Consider the following 5525-nt stretch of genomic DNA (forward strand, 5'->3'; position numbering starts at 1 on the left):
GGATGCATTTCTGGAATTTTGGTTTAAGATTTTTAGGGAATGAAGGGATGACAACGTCCAATGGTCCATTAAATATCTTCATTTAGGGAGATACACATTCGAGGGGGTGAGTGGCCTTTTCTAGTGTTTCCAGGTATTAGGAGGACCTGTCCTTATAATCCTGGCAGAGTCCTTAGGTAATTTTAAATCAAGCAGGAGACACCCCAAACCATCCCTCTGATCAATTTGTCACCGAGTATGACGAAGGTGAGTCCCCACTAAAAACTATATGGTAGATGGATAGAGAATAAGAAGGTGGAAGAAAGTCTTTTTTTGTATTGAGTATGAGCCCAAAGTTAGTGACACTTACAAGGAGTGGTTGAAGAAGAGTCTCGCCCGAGCATTGGTTTCGGGGCCGACTGTACCTACTCGGGTTATTGATATAGAATCAGAGCATCAGATCCGACTCTATAGGCTTCAAGATGAATTCCAAAAAAGTGAAATTGCACACCAACAGATGCATATGAAGGATGCCTCAAACATACGCATGTTGTGATAAGAGTTGAAGAGAGTCAGGCAAAATGCTAATGATGTTAGGTAGTGTCTAATCGATTTGGATAATTGCATGGTTTCTCAGATTGATAGCATAGAAAAAATGACCTAGAGAAGAAGGCACAGCTGTACGGGAGTCACCTAATCATCAACAAATATCAGATATGGAAAGAAGTGAATAAGGCTAAGAAGTCAAGGGCAAACGAAGGAGCATCCAGTAGCTAGTTTTTTCTATCCCCTGTGTGGGACCTTGTTTTTCTTTCATGTTATATTCATTTTCCATAAAGATTGTATCCCTCTAATGTTATTTTTGTAGGCATTCATGCTTTTTTACATATCTATGAAAGCTAGGGGAATAATGGATTTGCTTTAAAAAGGCATATATTTTCTTCAAATTTTGTTAAACCAAACCCTTGGATCAAAAGGGTCACCCCAACTAGGATATGCGTTATTATAATATTTTTATGTGACATAACTACCTTATGTGCTTATGTGCATTTGTTTGAATCAAAGATAAATATATTCACTATGCTCTCGTGGACTAGTTTTTCTATGACTCAAACAACTCTATGTGATTACTTCTTGTTAAATATTTTCCATTATTTGTCACGTATGGAAACTAACACATTTGCCTTTGAGTTATTTTACTTTACAGATAATAGAAAATTACCCCGTGTTGAAATAAGCTAGCAGAACATCCTTACTTCACCCTGTCAAAAGCGCATAAGATCCCATCCCCTAACCATCATTTAAATATGACTAGAAGTGACAAAGAAAATGCATTGACCATCAGGGACAATGTAATAGTAGAACAACATGAGATAATTGTTGAACTCACGAGAAAATTGGAAATGCTTCAGGTGGAAATGAATCGCATTAGAGAATTGGATAACTTGGCCATCACTGTCAATGCTCTTGTCCCAGGAAGACACGGAGATCCCTCCCCTCAATACACCTTTTCTCGGGGACCATCTAAACAATATATCATCCATCTTTGCTCCTTAGCTTGTCCAAAATACCAATCAATAAAACAACCCAGATGCTTATCATCCACGAAATCCATCTCTAATCCACACAAAATCCGTCTCAAATCCATAAAATTCATTCCCTAATCCCCAAAACCCATTTTCAAATCCACAAAACCCGCTCCCAAATCCACAAAATTCATTTCTTAATCCCCAAACCCCATTTTCAAATCCACAAAACCCACTCCCAAATCCAAAAAATTCATTCCCCAATTCCCAAACCCATTTTCAAATTTACAAAACCTGCTCCAAATCCACAAAGTCCACTCCTAAATCCATAAAATCTATCTCTGAATCCACAAAATTCATTTTCAAATCCATAAAATCCCTCTCAGATTCCACCAAACTACTCTCAAATTCCTTAAAATATTCTCAATTTTAAAAACTTCCTCCCCACCTACCACTAAACCTCTTTTCATCCTCAAAATCAAGCTACCCTTCTAAATCCTTCTCATGTCATCATTTCCTTGACTTCTATTATTCCTTTTTCTAATCTTAAGATAGTCCATTATGATGAGAAGGAAAAAGAGTGGGGGATTGAGCATGAAATGAAGTTGCTGTCTATGAATGAAAAGATTATGAGGATCAAGAAATCTCATGGGGCAGGTGATATTAATGCTTTGAGGTATGATAATCTGTGTGTACACCCCAAAGTGGATCTACCAGAAAGGTACAGGTCCCGAAATTTGAAGTGTTTAACGATACTGGAAACCAAATGGCCCATCTGAGAAGGTATTGTGATCAAATGGTGGGTGTAGAAAGAAATGAGGCATTATTAATACGCTTATTTGGCCAAATCTTAAGCGACGAATCCTTAGATTGGTTTACGTTGCAAAAACTAAAAAGCTAGACTAGTTGGCGAGCATTGGGTAAAGGTTTTCTTGATAGGTTTGTGTTTAACATTGAAATAGTCCCTGATCCATTCTCATTAGATCGAATCAAGTAAAAGAATGACGAGTGTTTCCAAAACTATGCCTTTTGTTGAAGTAAAGAAGTTGGTAGGGTACAACCTACCATATTTGAGGAGGAAATGGTATAAGTTTTCTCTCGCACTCAGGAGGGAGAATTTTATACTAGGATGGTATCGCGGTCAGGGCGACTTGCATAGATTTGGTAAAAATCATGAAATTGTTAGAAGAAGGCATTTGAGCAGCAAAGATTATCAAAACCCCAACATCATCTGGAGCTTCTATATTCCCAAAAAAGGAATAAGAAGATATGGGTGAGGTCTCTACTGATTCTGTTGCTAAGTAAAAGAAGAAATTTAAGCCTAGGAACATTCTCTCCTCTCCGTCGTCACCAAATTTTCAGCATGTATTATACACCCAACCCCAATATCAAGATCCACTTCCAAATATCCAATCCCAGTACCAAGATCCACTTCCAGATATCAAATCCGAGTACCAAACTCCATTACCAAATATCCAATCTCAGTACCAAGATCCACATCCAAATATCCAATCCCAATACCAAGCTCTACAGCCAAATATTTTACCCCAATACCAAGTTCTGCAGCCGAATTATCAACCTCTTGTTCAAGCTACCATTCTAAATAACCGAACAAACATCCAAGCACCTCTAAATTATCATCAAGTTCCTCCTCCTACTAATCAGAACCATTATAACCCCCAGTCCAAACCTTAAAAAAAGACCTCTCCGAAACATCATGCCACTAGCTGAGCTCTTTAGGAGATTAAAGGACGCTGGTCATTTACAGTATATCCAATCAAAATATATTAATCCAAACTCCTAATTTTATCCTACCAATCAAAATTGTGCCTATCATTCGAGAGCGGTGGGGCATAGTACCGAGTATTATGTTAGCCTAAAGCATAAGATTCAAGATTTAATTAATCAGATGGTCATCACACTTTAGTCTCCGGCACCAAATATCAACAGTAATCCATTGCCTAGTCATGGGGGAGCTGTAGTTAACATGATTGAAATAGAAGGCGAATGGTGACTAGGAAGACCATTACTAAGGTGGATTTAGAAAAGTTCAAAAGAACAGAAGGGGTGGATAAGATAGAGAGTCATAGTTGACTTAAGTGTCAATAAGATGCCCCTATTTATAGTAATGACAACCCCAACTCAGGCGTACACTTCTCCACCTAGGAAGGAATTTATTGTAGAGACCACTGCTACCCAAAGGATGACACGGTCTGGACAATGCTACATTCTTGAAGATTTGACCAATAGGAAGGATTCACAAAAAGTCCAATCACTAAAGGGGAGGTCGAGGAATTTTGGAAGCATGTGCGACCAAAAGAGTATTCAATTATCAAGTATTTAGAGGAGACTCCAGCCCAGATTTCTATTTTGGAACTATAAATGAGTTCACAATACCACCGACAAACTTTATTGAAGGTATTGAATGAAGTATATGTTCCCATAGGTATGAGTGTCGAGAATCTGGCTGAAATAATAGGAAATAATATGGGAAGTCATCACATATAGTTCAGTGAGGAAGCGTTGTCATTTAAAAGAGTGATGCATAACAAAGCCTTGCATATCACTATCATTTATTGGGACTATGTGATTAATTAGGTATTGATAGATGACAGATCTGGTTTGAACATTTGTTCTCTTTCCATATTAGTTTAAATAGGCTATGATTTGGGAAAAATTTGCCAAAGCCACATAAATGTGAAAACATTTGATGGAGGGCGGAGAGATACCATTGGTGAATTTGGTTTGTACATCTAGATGGGATCTACTAAATTCAAAGCTAAACTTCATGTTATGGATCTCCATCCTAGTTACAACCTGCTCTTGAGGAGACCATGGATCTATGGTGCAAAGGCAGTTTCATTGACACTTCATTGATTATTGAATATTATTTGGGAGGATTATAAAATAGCCATTCAAGGAGAAGGAAGCCATACAAATCATCCCGATAGTTGTGTGCTGATGATTAAAGATATCTTAAAGGGTAGTCGATTTTATCCTATGGAAATTGTAAGTACAGCGAAGAAAGATCTGACACCCAAAGTTCCAATGCCTTCTGTCTACAAAATAATTACGACCATGATGTTAAGAAATAGGTTAGAACCTGGTCAAAGCTTGGGTAAGAATTTGAAAGGAATTATTAAGCCCATTATAGTCCCAAAAAAAGTATCGAAATATGGGTTATGATACCATCCAACAGAGGAGGATGAGACTGAGGATAAGTCAAAGACGAGTTTTCTAGGCCCTTGTCGCTCCTGTATTAGTCATATCCCGTGAGTAAAATATCAAAAGATGATAATCTTGGGGATGGGATACGAAATATGTTCGAGGGATACAATGTTATACTAGAAGATTTCCCAAAGTCCAGTAGGGTGAAGTAGGCTTCACTAGGAGAGGCTTTGCAAAATTGGACCTCCACTTCACTCGTAACTCATTGCCCATCGTGTAGCAGTAACTTAAAACCTGCTAATGTCATGTCATGTCAAGGCTTAGACTAACAAAATGAGGGAAATAATGATGAGTAGAAAGAAGGTGGGGAGGAGCGGTTAGTGGAACACATAGATAAGTTTGAGAACTGAGAGAAGCCCAACCTGGAGGAAACTGAAATAGTCAACCTGTGCAATCATGATGAAATCAAAGAAGCAAGTGTTAGTGTTAACTTAGAAGAAGCACAAAAGAGAGAATCATTCACTTGATATGGGAGTAAATTGACATATTTACTTGGTCCTAAGAAGATATGTTGGGACTTAGCATTAACATCGGGTCGTATAAGAAATGCAAAAATTCAAGCCAGACTTAAGTTTGAAGATCGTGAAAGAAGTGACAAAGCAAATTAAATGTAAGGTTGTGGACGTCACAAAATATCCATCATGGTTAGACAATATTATTACAGTGCCAAAAAGGATGGCAAGATTTGAATTTGTGTTGACTATAGAGATTTGAACAGAGCCGGTCCTAAAGATAATTTTCTGCTATATAAGATCCACATCCTCATAGATAATTCTGAGAAAAATGAAATGC

This window comes from Capsicum annuum, chromosome 11 (genome assembly GCF_002878395.1).
Source record: "Capsicum annuum cultivar UCD-10X-F1 chromosome 11, UCD10Xv1.1, whole genome shotgun sequence".
NCBI lineage: Eukaryota > Viridiplantae > Streptophyta > Magnoliopsida > Solanales > Solanaceae > Capsicum > Capsicum annuum.